This window comes from Leuresthes tenuis, unplaced genomic scaffold (genome assembly GCF_036924035.1).
Source record: "Leuresthes tenuis unplaced genomic scaffold, fLeuTen1.0.hap1 SCAF_3, whole genome shotgun sequence".
In the NCBI taxonomy this organism is placed as follows: domain Eukaryota; kingdom Metazoa; phylum Chordata; class Actinopteri; order Atheriniformes; family Atherinopsidae; genus Leuresthes; species Leuresthes tenuis.
The window spans coordinates 28,729,566-28,745,068 of NW_027325357.1; the positions used below are offsets into that span (position 1 = coordinate 28,729,566).

The following is a 15,503-nucleotide window of genomic DNA, read 5'->3' on the forward strand; positions in this document are numbered from 1 at the left end:
TACAATTTAGATACAAAATCTAAACCTATTTCTTAAATGCTCAAAAGTCAGTGAACAGTGAAGCAGGGGCAAGAGGAAAAGGGAGACCGACAAAGTCAGAAATACAGAGAGAGGGCATCCTGCCCTACATATCTGCCTGTAAGCTGCTCATAATGCAGACATGGCAACGAGTGTGAGGCGAGCACGGGAGACGAGATGAGACGAGAGAGGAGAGATGGGCAGAGGAAAAAAGAATGAGGGACATAAAGTCAGGCCAGAAAAAGGATTAGTGATCAAAGAAAGCTAGCAGCCATCCTGAAAATCCTCTGCCCTCACACACATGCACACAGAGATTCACAGAGAGGGGTAGAGAATGAAAGCTCAATTTTTCTGTGGGGTTAATTATTTTCCTTCCACCCTCCCAGCAACATGTTAGTTGTGAGGAGGAGCATTAATATCCATAGATCCATTTGCATTAGCTGTAGTGTAAATGTTAACAGGGCACACATACACATGGGCATGCCCACTGATTGATTACAGTGGCGTAATGATGATATGTGGACATCTTTTTAATTGGTTTAGCCTTTTCTCTTGAGAAGCTGATAAGATAAAAAGTATCAAGTCTACCTTTTCCTTCTCGCTGAGTTTCAGAGGCGGAAACTAAGCAACATTTAATTCCTGCTCAACCTGTCTCCTTCACTCTGACGAATCACTGATGAAGAGATAAACAACATGCTGGAGATACCAATTAGGCCATCAAATGGCAGCAGAACAATCTCCAGCACTCCTCCACTTCCCAGAGGAGAGCTGGTGGGGAAAACAAAGAAGAAACAGCAAGCGAGGACGGAAGGGAAGGGGAAGCATGAGCAGTAACGAGGAGGAGGAGGTGGAAGAGTAAACTTTGCAAAAGCTCAGATCTAATCAGGGAATCCTCCCTCTTAAAATCCTAGTATGTTGCAACACATGTGAGAAGAGAAACTCACACACACACACACAAATACACTTCTCCCCTGTCGGTGGCTTGACCTCCACTAGCTGATCTCGCTCCTTGGTATTCCATCACCCTCCCACTGGCTGACCTGATTGGCTAACGACGGCTCATTTATCTTGATGCAGCACCTGCGGTGCTGACAAGATGTGTGTGTGTGTGCTAGAGAGTGTGTGTGTTCCCAAATGTCTTCATATGTACATGGACATGTACGCACTGTTAATCTCACCCCAGCCACAGTAGCTATATACAACAGGACTGCTTAAAACACTGGTTCATCTCTGGGGAATACTGGAGAGGAGAAAAGAAGAGGATGAAATTATAGGGGAGGAGGTGATGCGTAAGAGCAGGGAGATAATGATAAAGGAGGAAATGAGGATAGAAAGAAGAAAAAAAGGAACAGGAAAGGATAGGAGGGAAAAAAGGAGAATAATAGGAGAATTAGAAAAGAGGACACAAGAGAAAAAGAGCAGATGAAGGATGATAAGATGGGGATAGGTGATGAAATAAAAAATAAAATCAGATAAAAGAGAAGGAATAGGAGGAAACAAACAACCCCAAGAGAGAATGGAGGCGGGGGAGTTCAAATGACAGAAAGAAAAATCGATGCACGTTTTATTCGCTCACCGCTAATGCTTCTTTAATTATCGCAGCTGAAATCGCAGGCCCAGTGTGATGACTGTGTATGTGTATGAGACCCTGTAATATGTGTAATACTATTCAACAATTAATTACCTTGTAGGGAGAACTGTAGGGAGAAGGGAGGCCGGCCAGAGTGACAAGTCAGACAATCCTGTAGATGCAATACAATCCCAGCATTCACATTTCCCCTCATTAAAAATGATCTCCACATTTAACTGTCTCTTTTTTTTTTAAATCATATATCCTTAAATCTGCAGCTTGACCTCTAAAAGTTCCCTTTTCAGTTCACACTGACTTAATAAGGATCAGAAAAAGTACTATAAATACTGTACCCCAATGCTTGTGCAGTGGCACATTGAGAGGCTAAATAGGTCATGTCTCTTGCAAACTGACCTTTGATATGTGATCATAGCAAACTGAATTTATGTGGACATTGACCAGGTAAAAAAAACAACATAATTTTATGTTTGTTACTCTTGGTAGGATGTTTATCATTTGTGAGGAAAAATGATCTGAACAGTGGACAGGATGCAAACAATTCAAGAATTTTCTAAGATTAGCTGACATTCTATTTTAGGAGAATCTTGAAAAAGTATGCAATTTTTATGTTCTAAATGACTGATCAAAAAATCAAAATTTTACAGATTATACCAGCTAACCTTGTGATTTGCATGGTTGTCTAACTTGAGTTACACCTCTCTGTTGGACCAAAGCTGTTCACATATAAATGAAACAGGGGTAATCAATATATTTTGTGGCTTACTTATTAAACGTACATTTTCTTGACCGGTAGAACAATAATTGAACTGAACATAGTTTTTTTGTGAATACTAGTCATACTGGTCATAGGAACGGCTGAATATGAAGAAAGATGAATAAAACTAAAACTGAATTCCTTTCATATTCAACTTCATTGTGATATACATTAGAAATACAATTGCTTATGTGCAAAAAACGTGCACAACCAATTGAAATTTTCAAAATCCACTGCATGTAGCTCCAGTCCTCTAAGCTAAGAATGTAGCATAGACAGTAGGGGCTCAAGTGGGTTTTACTAGCAAAGGCAGTGGGGTTGTTAGCCTGGGCCTGCTAGTTGCCAGTCACTATCTGACTATGACCCATCAAGCCAATAGCTATATTGATGGGTTGCATGCTAGTTGCTAGCCTGTGCATGCTATTAAGTCACTGTCACAATGGGTTTGTGTATTAGACGGCTCATTGGATGTTTCATCGTTTCCCACCGTCAGACTCAGAATTACTTAGCATCAGATTATTGATACCAAATTTGAAGCTACCTTTGGAAAGGACATGGCATTTGCCAGCTTCTCATTAGCCTTTATTTAGTCCTATATCCATATCATGTGCCATTTTTTCCAAGGGCACAGTTCTAATACTTCTGAGAGTTACAAATAGTTGGCTCCCAAAACACATTGCATAAACACACTCAGTGGGTTGACATGATGAGATTAACTCGATTATAGCTATAGTTGGGTTATGCTCCTTATCTGAGCAAGGGTAATTATCCTTGGATATATGGCGGTGAATTAATCGAATCACTGGCACAAAGCATGTCATACCCCGGTATGATAGGTGGCGCTGTACCCATTTCAATTGTCACTAATAGAGCCACTTCCGGTTGATGTCTTCACCACTAACAACAGCAAAACTAAGGCATTTCAGAAAGATGGCGAACGAAGAGCAAGATGAAGCTACATCCCTCTACATTTGTGATGAACGTGTTTATGGCACAAACGCGATGCACAACGGTGCATTCATCATCGCGGCGGCGACAATAACAGTAATATCGTCTCCTTCGACTTCCAGGTGGCGATCGTGGGAAAAAATCTCGAGCATGCGCAGAACGCTCGATCCGATCCACTGTCGTCTACAGGCACGTTCAGTGTACATTTGGATCGAGTTATCTCAGGGTCTTAATTCGATCGCAAGTAACCCGATCCGATTTCTTGTCAGATTAAGTTGTCTACATGAACTGAATAACCCAATCTTATTGTAATTTAGCTATTAAAACACTTGAACGCATTGCAAAGACCATGTCCAGCTGCCAGCTGGGATGTATCATCTGCACAAGAAGATGCAATTCTTTAGTTAGAAGGGAGCTGTACTTTATTTGTACTTTAACAAGTGAACAAGAATGCGGTTAAGATAAAAACTGTTAATAAAGCACTGATTGCTAATTATCACACCACTGTTGTTCACTCACAATAAAAGTTTGCATGTACTTTTTGATGTGATTAGTAAGTGATTTGTTGTGGGAGTGGCATGGCAACACTCGATCTGTTGAGTGTGGAAGAAGATAGGAAGCGGAAGAGATGAAAAATAATGACAAAGTGGGTGAAATCAAGGATTGTTCAGCTTTGCTGAACAGCCAATCAGAATAATTTCTTTCATCGACAAACCCCCACGTTGATTCAACATGCTGAATCGGCGGAAAGAAAATGCTTACATGGTCTAACAGCGCATTACACACTAAGAGAGACAGACCTTTACACTCTGAGGCTGAATATTCAGCTGGCTGCAAAAACGCAGCTTTGGTGCTTGCACATGTCACTGAATCCAGCACATTACCTCTTTAATTTAGTTGACTTAATGTCAACGTGTCAAAATATGGGAAATATTATGGGTCATAATTAATGTAATCAACTGGTGTAAATCACATACATAACCTTCCTCATGTGGAGTTTACCATGGTGCTATAAGAAAATCTCACTTTTTCAGATTTTTTTTGAGTGTACAAAGTTAAGAAAGCTTCCACAAGCATTAAGGTTCTTCACTTTTCTGAAGGTATGGTGTGATCATCAGTTTAAACCCTTTGGTACTTAGACCTGAGGTTCACAGGTTTGACTTTTCTGGAGTAACTACACTCTAGCTTATTTGGATTTCTTTTGTTCAGTTTGATGACTGCAATCACTTTGCACATTTAGCCTTACTCATCTCCCTCTCCTACCTCCTCCTCTACCTCCTGACTGTAGAGAGAGCAGGGTTTGCATGCCAATCTTTGCTGCCTGCTCATTGTCAAAAAAAAGGAAAAAGAGGAAAGAGTACAGAGGGGAAAGAAGGAAAAGGAAGAGTGGGTCCTGCTGTGGCGCCCAGTAGGTAGATTTATGAGGACAACCCCACCCTCGCTTCCCTGTTTCTCTCATTGTGCCTTTTTATCTTTTATTTTCTCTCTTAAGCCAGGTGCTGCTCATCCAGCCCGCAGCCCATCTTATCCTAACCGTCCACCTCCCATCCCACTTATCTCCCACATTCTTGTCACAAACTCACAGTTTCACATTTGAACACATACGCACTCCTTCAACCTGCTCCCCCTGTCGTCTTCCTCTTCTTTTCTTCCTCCATGTCTCTATCTCTCCATCCTTCTCTATCTCTGTCTTTCCAGGATTGCTGGAGGCAGCTGGTGGGCTACGACTTATCCCATCACCGCTCTGGAATCAAGCCTGTCGTATAGATTTGGCAACTGGACAGGCAGGTAGGCAGTTAGATAGGTGGTTGGAAACTCATCAGCTTCAGATCCGTATCTTAACTCCAGCCTTAGCGTCTTAAGCCGTCTGCAGCCAGCTGCTGCAGCAGCCAAGAGGCGGAACAGACAAATCTATACAGCTTAAACAGTCCAAAATCTTTAGAAAGTCAAGTTTCTATTAAATAATTCAGCAATTCTGCGGCGCCAGAACTGGTGCTGTCAATATCAACACAAGAAAACAAAAAACAGGTTTTTCATTTCAACACTCGAGACACCTTTTTGTCCCCTACCCAGGTGTGTGTGTGCGGGATGAGGTGCGCATTTGTGATTCTACATTGTATGTATATTTTCACACTTTTTGGAGTGAAAGTGTAGTCGCTGCTGGCTGTAGAGATGAGAGGGAGGGTGGCAAGGCTGCCTGAGCCGAGTCCTCCGTCCTGATTTAGAATTAGATCTATTTCTGTTCACCCTTCAACCCCGCTGGGAAATATTTAAATCTGCCGTGGAATGTGTATATGCGTGTAACTGAAGAAAAGAGCGGCAGAGAGAGCAGCAAAGAGAGCATGAAAGAAGAAGAGATCATTTTAATGTCTAAACTACTTGTGTGAAAATTTGCATGAAGCACCCAGCTTTGGTGGTTTGGTTGCCAATGAACTGGTGCGGCAATTAAGTCACTGAGCTGAAATCAGATAGCAATCAGATGGCTGGAAAAAGAAACAAAAAGATGGGAAAGTGGGATAAAAAATCCAAAGGAGGGTATGCAGGCTCATTGTGATCTGGTGGGGAGTGAGACTCAAACCGCGGTCAATCATTCATAAGCAGAGCACGTACAGACTGAGCCAAGCTCACCCTCTGGCACATACATGGATCAACACACACTCACTCTCACACACACACACACACACACACACACCAATAGTATCAGACACAATCTCAGCTCCATATCCAATCCCTCAGCCATCCAAATGTCACCGCCAACACCTCTGACCCCTGTTAACGCAAACACTTACACACATACACCCACACTCTCTACAACACTGCCACTAGCTTTAAACACACACACACTTTGAAAGCTAAAACACATACAACAAGAAAAAGTTTTAAAGTGTCTTTATGGAACGCAAAGATGATGTACACTCACCTCAGAGCGGGACCTGCTGCCACGGCGCGCCGTTGTGTAGAAATGACTGACGGTACCTCCGTCCTCACACGGACACATGCACGCAAGTGCCCACACACGCTCGGCAGCGAGGTGTGTGTGTGTGTGTGTGTGTGTGTGTGTGTGAGGACAATGAGACTGGACTGGATGGAGCTAAGCAGTAGGAGAGGGAGCACAGGGGGGAGGAGGAAGAGGAGGAGGGAGATGTGGTTGGGCGGGAAGGTGAAGAGGAGAGAGAGGAAGAGAGACAGTGAATAATGTAACACAGCACAAGGTTAAAAAAAGCATCTGTAAAGGGAATCACTTAGAGTTCCACTGAAGCAGAGACCCTCTTTTTCAATCCGTGGTTTTGTCAATTGTGTGTAGAGTCTGTTAATGTAACAATGTGTGTCAAAGTTTGTGTGTGTAAAGCCTCAGAGACGCCGCCTGTCCGTTCCGTTCCCTGAGACCTGGCGACCTGCCTCCCAGCAGCATCTTATCCTCTCCAATGTTTCTTGGTCACTGAAACTTCCACATCCTTTCAATATGCTTTCAGTATAGACAAACAAGTTTGTCTCCGTGAACTGAAGCAAGTACATAAAAAGGAAGAAAAAGGCTCCTGAGCAAAACCAGCAACTGTATTTAGAATATAGATAATAATCATGTAATAAGATCTGAACCATAAAGGCATTTTAGGTAGTTCAAAACTTTTAAAGAGTTACTTAAATACTATTAAACCTATTAAGCAGCCATCCTTATTCCATATACAGTCGTAAATTCTGTAAAACCTGTAAAAAAAAAAGCGTCTGAGATTTGATGAGACAAAAAAAAGTTATTTTCTAATCTTTGATGGATATTTAGTAAAAAATGATATAGTGCTGTGGATTTAAGGATTTTTCTTAGGCTTTCTTAAGAATTTCGTGTTACAGTTGTGAAGATTTGTGCCATCTTAAAACTGAGAAAAAACAGAAGTTGGAACGTCTTGAAACGCCACTTCTTTTGTGCTCTTTGTTTAAAAATAGGAGTCCAACATTCACATCCAGAAACACACACAACCCCACACCCCAGACTCCAGGTGTTTGTGTGTGTGTGTGTACGTGTGTAATTGTGTTTTTGTATGTGTGAAGACCTGCGCTGCCTCAATCCTCTGGCTCAGCCACAGAAAAGCCAATCTCCACGTCCAATTATTTGCCTCTCAAAGGCAGACAGATGGAGTGAGCCGGGAAAATACAGAGCGCGGGGTAGAGGGAGATAGAGTTCGACTTTACAGAAAGTGAAAGAGAGAGGGACTCTTTGAGGGTCTGCACGGGGGGGAATTAATTAGAATGAAAAAGAAATGGAGGGAATTGAAAGTCTCGTCTTTGCCCAAGTCTGGAAAATGGTTTCACAATTATTCAAAGTCCCAAAAAGAGCCCGTGGACACAACTCAGCAGATTGAGAGACAGAGAGAAAGCTGGAGAGACGGAGATGGAAACGCAAATGAAAAATGCCAGAAGCACAAAGGAGCTGAAGTTGTTAGAGAAATGATTGGCAAGCGCATGTCACATATGTTTTTTGTTCTTTCATTTAATTTAGTCTGCATACCCTCTCGAGGCGATCACTGGCCGTCCTTCTTCCTCAGTCCCGCTAATCTTCTATCCTCTTCTCCTCTGCTTCTTTCTCTTCTTCTTCTCCCTCCTTTTGCCCTCCGCCGTCCGGGATATTCCATCAAAGAAGAGTCAGGCTCATGGTGGATAGAGGCATTTCTGAGCTCTAAACACACTCCAGCCTTCACTATCTTCTCCTCTTTGACTTCGTTCTTTCCTTTCTCTTTTCACTTGTCGGAGGGAGCATTTTTCTTTCTTCTCGGCAGCGGTGACACACCGCAAAGCGGGGGTTGAGGACATGGAGGAGTGGAGAGAAAGACTGAGAGAGAAACCAAAAATGATTAAATAAAGGAGAAACTAAGGGATGGAGGGAGGGAAATAACAAGTGTAGGTAGATGGAGCAGTGAGTGGGGAATGACGGGATGAGGCAGGTGCAATGGGTAGTGACACATCGCGGAGGTGTGTGTGTGTGTGTGTGTGTCAGAGCGCGGGGGCCGTCCCTCTAGCCAACACACCACCAACGAGGAGGAGGCGGTGAAGGAGGAGGAATAGATGGAAGGACAGATATGTGAACGGAAGGATGAATGTAGGGAGTGATTCAACAAGCATGCCACCTCCTCTTCTCCTCCCTTTCATACACACACACGCGCACACACACACACACACTGACAGACACACATTTGCTTGGTTCATTATCATTCACTGGATCTCGCCATGACATGCATGGCTAACCTACTCACGGAGACGGAGCCGAGCCCTGAACTGAATCCTAATAGCTGGAGGGGGGGGGTGTCTATTAGACAAGCAGGTGTCCCCTCTGCATCTATTGTTCCCTGTCAGAGTGTCTCTTTGTGCACATGTTTGTGCGTTAGGCTCTTTCCAGTGTCGACGCATGGGCAAGTTTGAGCGCAGGTTTCTTTTCGGCTGGTAAAGTAGCTCGAACGACATCTGTTTCAGCTAAGAGACCCACTTCTATTTTCAGACCTGAACTGCCTCCAGCCAAAACTTTTCAACTTGAAAATAAAAAAATTATGACAAGGACTCAGCGCTTTCCCCAAGAATTTGCCTCACAGGATGCAGAGAAAATGTCTCCGTCTTTGACAGGGACTTCTAAATTTGTTGACTCTTGTTCAGTTTCAGTCAGGTAGTTTTTTTTTTAAGTTGAAACCAAACAAGTCAACATGGATTCAGGTGTTATGAGATCAGGTTGACACAGTTTGGTAAGGAGTTCAAATGCCATTTTCAAATATACAACACCTTACCCTAGTTTTTCTGTGACATAGGCTTCATATATTGTGATAAGAAGAGCAAAAGGGAGTCTGTCTATGTATGGAAACTGTTGCTTTGTTTGATCTTAACAGTCACATTTCAGCTGTCTGTGCTGTGCTTCACACTATCATTATACACAGAGATCCATTTTTAATATGTAAGCAAACAAATACAGGCAAATACTTCTGTATCATAAATGATACAGTGACACACCACACATGTCACAGGTTACAAGGGGCTTCGGGCTCGTCAGCTGAGATCGTAAATGTAATGTCCAAGATCAGTTTTCTGTACGACGTAATTAACATGCTCAGCACACATGAAATAAGGTCGCTTTCAGTTTCTCATGCTTTTTGAGAGTTTATGAAACAATGACTCCTCAAAATGAAAGTTTTTAATCTTGTTAACACATCCACAAGGTTTTTCATGTGTTACAGGACACACCATGAGCAAAATGACTGTAAAAGGTCTGTTCCACGTAGGAGATTCACGGAATGGTTTGTTTTTGTAGGTAATAGCAGTGTGACATGTGACGTCATCAGACATGTGAATGCACTTGGGTTAAGCCCACTTTTAGTCACTGAGTGGCAAAAAGCCTGTGTGACTGGCTGGAAAGCACAGAAAATGTGCAACGGTTTTTCATTTCTTTCTCTTTTTTTATGAACTTCTAATAAGTAAAGACAAGAGAACCAAATGGATTCTGCCATTAACAGCAAGAATCCTCGCTTAATTTCGAAATTTTCCAAAACATTCTAAGTGTACGCCTCTGAGCTTAGTTCCTCTATTGATGCTGGCACGTCCTGGCAAATGTATAAAGATTGTAAATCCCAAAAAAGTCTGTACTGAATGTGAGACTCACATACCCCACTCCTCACACTCTGTCACACCTCAAATGTCTTTCTCACACAGTAAAAAAACAAACTTATGACAAATATTCCTACTCCTGCCAACTTGGTGACTCATACACCTGCCAAAGTGAAATCTCTGGGCCGAATGAGAAAACATTGGAGATATTCGGTCACTTTTAATTTTCTTTCCGGACATCGTAGTACATATCTCCAAAATCACTGCATATCATTTGTCCTGTGCTATTTGTGAGGCGACGCAGCTCTCGTTTTATTAGAGCCATGTTCTCAGAGTGACCACGTGTCTTCTTGGGATACTTTTCAGTAAAAATATCAGACCCATTTCACCATGTGACAGAGGAAAATATGTGAATGAGAAAAAAAAGAAAAAGGCTAGCTTCTTTCAGATTTCCGTGCTACAGTTGGCTTATCAGCTAAATGACAGATTTGTTTTCCATCTAATTCCTCGGTAACCATATCTGTCTTTCCCCAGGTCTTCATCAAATCTGACACATATTTTATTGACCCGCTGAAACAATGAAAACAGATAACAGCAGAGCTAGAAGAAGAAAGTGTCAGACCAGCCAGTTTCATTATGAATGTGCCCGGCTCTTTAACTGCCCATTGACATTAGAAAAGGTCATGGTAAAATAGTTAATGTCATATATCCACTTGGACAGTGGACTACTGCAGTGTTTTGATATGACTGCACTGTGGTGGGTACAAAATGCCTTCACTCCATCTACAGTATGTTAGCAGTCAGCAACACAGTGAGCACCCACAGCAAGTTATTTAGTTGTACTGTATGGGTACATTTTAATAAGATTACATAGCTGGCAGGCAAACACCAATTAAGTGGAATTAATCAATTTAGGAGGTAAAATGTGCTTGAAAGCTTTTGTTAAGCACCTATCACAGGCTGTAAGAATGTATGAGCTGCCATCGGTCTCAGTCACCTTCACCTTTTCTCGATGAATAAGCATACAGAATGCCCACACTCAGGTTTCTTATTTTTGCTTGCACGCATTAAGACAGAATGGATTTTAAATGACTCACTGAGAGTTATGTTGGCATAACATCCAAAACTGTCAAAAACAGCTGGCAAAACAGCTTTCACCCATTCGGACTTTGCAATCTCTGCATGCTTTCAAGCCTAACTGTCGCAGCTGTATCGAGACACAAGAAGGCAGCTTTTGAAAAAAGTTTGAATAGAGTAAAAGGTCATTTTTGGACTATTTTACTTTACAGGAGACAGCAAACTTAAATACCTCTGAATAGTTAGTTGAAACAAAAACACCAGAGCTATACCATAAGTCAATGTTCGTCATAGTCGCAAAACAATTTCTGCTGTGTGAGTTACTGCCATATACGTTGGGTATCTGCAGAAAAAGCCATTCTGACTTCATAAACACACACACTGACACATCTAAAAACGTGAGCCAAGCCGAAGGTTTCTGTAAAGACCACATTCAAAACACAACTCAGCACAGTGAAAAAACCCCTTGCTCTCATTCAAAGCATGTTACATTACCAGAGCCGTAGAGTATAAGAAATATTATCATCAAATAGATAAATAATGATAAAGTAACTTTATAGGCTCTGTAACAAATCAGACAGGAAACTGTGAGGCAGCCAGCAAGCTTCATTATCATCCAGCACCACATTACCAAGTTTAAAACCTGAGATTCGCAGCATTATAGCAGAGCTGATAAAAACTGCTCGGAAACAAGTTCCTATTCTATTCTAAATGTAATTTCTATCTATTTCTTACTTACAGCTTTAACAGAGAGTTAAAGTAAACCAACTTGTAGTGTAGCACAGCATGTGCAGCAGGTAACTCCAAGGGAAGACATGCAGCAATAAAGACAGATAATGTCTTATTTAGAGGCTGTATTGTCTATGCACCGTTCACTCCCGTTATCTCAATAGGAAATAACACTACTGTAGCTGTGCATATGCATACGCAGAAGTTCAACAGTGTGCAATGATAGCTTAAATGTACTGGGTGCAATAACGATTCAAGTCCAGTGTGTGCAGTTCCCTGAAGTAGAGAAGTAGTTGAGTAATGTCCATGAAAGTAACACTTCTGTAACTGAGCATGTGAAGAAGGTCAACAGAGTGTAATAGCAATATTCAAGGTTCAATAGTGAGATCAAGTCCAATGTGTGCAGTTCCTGTGGTAGAAGTAGTGGCATATTGAAATATTGTCTGTAATATGGCTGCTATCTGCTGTTTAGGAGCCTGATGGCAGTTGGAAAGAAAGAGTTTTTGAGCCGTGACGTCCTACATTTCACACTCCTGTACCTCTGGCCTGAGGGTAGGAGTGTGAACCGCCTGTGTTGGGGGTGGGGGTGGTCCCTGAGGATGGAGACACCTCTCCTGTGGACTCTGCTGTAGTAGGTGCTCTGGAAATAGGGCAATGGTGTCCAGGTGATCTTTTCGGCTGTCTTTAGTACTCTCTGCAGGTGTTTGTGGTCCACGGCTGTTGTGCTGCCATACATTGCAGTAATGTAAAAGTTGCTGAGGATTGTAGTGGACAGACCAAAATTCCTCAGCCTCCTCAGGACGTACAGCCGCTGTTGAGCCCTCTCGACCAGCTGTGTGGTGTTTAGTCTCCATGTGAGGTCCTCACTGATGTGGACGCCCAGGTACTTGAAGCTGTTCATCCTCTCCACTTCAAGTTCTTGGATGAACAGTGGTTGGTGAGGTCACCTCGCCTTCCTCATGTCCACTATCATCTCTCATGGTTCCGAAGCACTGGCTGTGTCAGAATAAACTAAAGGGTAAGTAGTAAAGAATAAAATTAGCAGAGATTTGAGTGAAAAAGAGGTTACATCTCCTCTGTATGTCAGCCCTGGAAGGCAACAGTTCATCGTCACATCATGTGTTATGATGAGTTATCAGGATGAGACAGATTGGAATCTATGTGAAATCTCCTGTTTAGAAAAGCTTACCTTAATCTAACAACATGATACTCACTACTTGAGCTCTATCTAAATCCTGAGTAATTCGCCAATAGCCTGAAATGAGCTGTGATGTCATGGATTACATTAATTGTACATATTCACTTGGAACTAGTCATCTGAATTACCTTAGGTGACTTATGCTGGATAAGTGGGATAACTGACTGAGATACTAAATGGATCATATTGACCCCCACTAAAATGTGATTCACATTTTTTTGACCAATGTACCCCCACAAACATTGAGAGTTTCATCAGTTTCAAAAAATGCTCTTATGAATAGATTCTAAACACTATCATTTACAAACGAGTAGACCTGGAGCTGCAAGACTCCTACATTCTAGCCATTCATCTTTTATTTTCAGTTAACTCTTGAATATTTTTACCTACTACTTTATTTATTAATCTAGATAAACATGGGAGTGGAGTAATGCAACCAGTTTGCCCATTTCAGTTAGTTTCTACACTACTCAAAAGCAACATAAACTTTTAAGAAGTGTCTCAGGTGAAGCAGTATACATGGTTTTAATCGCCCCACCTTAAAGTTCCTTGTGTGAGGACCTAGGAGTATTATTGATGAGTGACTCACCACAAATACAAATCACTCCAACAGAAAATGGATTGAGGTTTGAAGCTCAATGTTTAATAAGATAGTTTGAGTCTGTGTGTGTCTGGTAAAACCCGAAATATTTAACATCTTAATGTGCGTTTATGGTTTCACGTTTAAACAGATTCATTTGAGCTGATCTGAAATCTGTTTATAAGGGGTCCTCAGCAGACATGCCCTCAGCGTCTCAAAGCAGAGAACACTACTTATTTTTATATGACATTGAGACCTGATTTTATTTACTTGGTGATTATTGGTACTCTCATGAGTAAATGGTTCCTTACAGTCTCCTGTAGGTGATCAAAATGTCATTAAAACTGTTTCCTTCATTGTTCTTTCATAATCTAATTTTTTTTTGGTGTCCGCTTTTGTTTCAGACGTCAGGAACATTTTCTTTGTTTTTATAACTTATAACCCCTTCTTTTTTGTGTTTGCACCACAGGAACTGTGGATGATCGAACACAGTTATTCTTCTGCTCATTACTGTGCATAACAGACTAAATTTTAAGTGGCGCACTCTCTGACTAAAGTTTAATGCTATCATTAGGTAATGTGTGTAATGTGTGTTGCTGTTAGCAAAGAAAAGTAAAGTGAAGCATGAATATTATGTTCACCTGATACTAGAGAATTTAAGGAGTGTCCACAATTGAAAGGGTTTATCCTCTGAATACCATGGCAGTTGGGCAAATTAGCATGTGGTTGCATCCAGTGCTGTGGGTCAGGTCTTAACAGCACTGATGTACCAACACAGTGACAACCAACTAATTTCAGTAATGACCAAAACAGTCTCACAGGAGCCACATAAATTAGCGCAGAGCTGCAACCACCTGTTGATAATCAGTAGGATTGAATGTACCAAGGACACAGATGAAGCGTCTTCTTCTTGTAGCAGTTCAGGCCACATAAGCATGAACCTAATTTCATTCTTAGGTAAAATGAAAAACTCTTTTGCTCAGATCAAAAACGGAACCTTTAGTTGGTCTGCTTTGATGAATAAATGGCTTCATTACTGTCCATCACTTTTCAGTTTAAAAACATTCAAATTTGATCTTATTTAAATATTTAATATTTCTTGCGTGCTTGTGGCCTTTATTTGACAGTATGTGGTCAGGAAAAGGGGCAAAGAGGATGAGGGAAGACATGCAGCAAAAACCCCTGGCTGGGACTTGAACCTAGGCAAGCTGCATCGAAGACCTTCAGACACTGTACATAAGGTACATACAGCACCCAGCACCCAACCTACGTCTTTTGGTTCAGGCTGGGATAGGAAACCTAAGTGAGGAAAAGTCATTAAAGTCTAAAATATGGCCAAATAACAGCAGTAAAGCAAGTCTTTTAGACTCAAATAGCAAATTATCTATGCAGCCTAAAGTCAACCCATGGGGCATAAACAGTTATCAATGAAGAAAATGAAGGCTTGTGAATATAAACCTGAAGTCTGCACAACTTCCTTACCAACTGGTAACATTGTTCATGACATTGTCGGTGGCATTAACCCTGCATTTAGAGTCAGTGTTATTGAAAATGTGAAAAATGGCCTTGCTGCTTCAGACATTACCAGGCAGTAAATAAAACAAAATGAATTAATATGAAGAAAAAGAAGAAAAAAAACCTGAAGAGCTGCAAAAGGTTTTGCTGTAACATGTGTGGCATGCCTTTGGCAGTTGTTCTGAAAACGTTAGCGTGTGGCATTTTTAATAAACTTACATGAACAGAGAATCCCTTCCTCTACACACTCTCTCATTACATTGGTATTGTTCAACACTTTCTTTTCATTGGGAACTATTTGGCTTTGAATTGTGTTGCTCAAAGCTGTCATTGGGCGGGAGGCGGAGTACACCATGAACGGGTTACCAGTCCATCACAGTGCTATGCAGAGACAAACAACCATGCCCACACTCACTCCTAGGGACAATTTAGAGTCACCATTTAGCCTAACATGCTTGTTTTTAGATGGTGGGAAGAAGCCAGAGTACCCAGAGAGAACCCATGCATACAGGGGAAG

The 15,503-nt window shown here is 41.6% G+C and overlaps 1 protein-coding gene across 1 annotated transcript in view; it reads right to left on the reverse strand.

Annotated features, from left to right (window-relative positions):
• Window positions 1-8,203, reverse strand: part of LOC140303927 (uncharacterized) — a 30,240-nt gene extending 22,037 nt beyond the window's left edge. The window contains exons 1-2 of the mRNA XM_072382915.1: window positions 7,813-8,203; window positions 6,232-6,402 (exon numbers count right to left, since the gene is read on the reverse strand). The gene's annotated coding sequence lies outside the window, so the exon portion shown is untranslated. The remainder of the gene's footprint in view (window positions 1-6,231; window positions 6,403-7,812) is intronic.
• Between the last annotated feature and the right edge of the window lie 7,300 nt (window positions 8,204-15,503).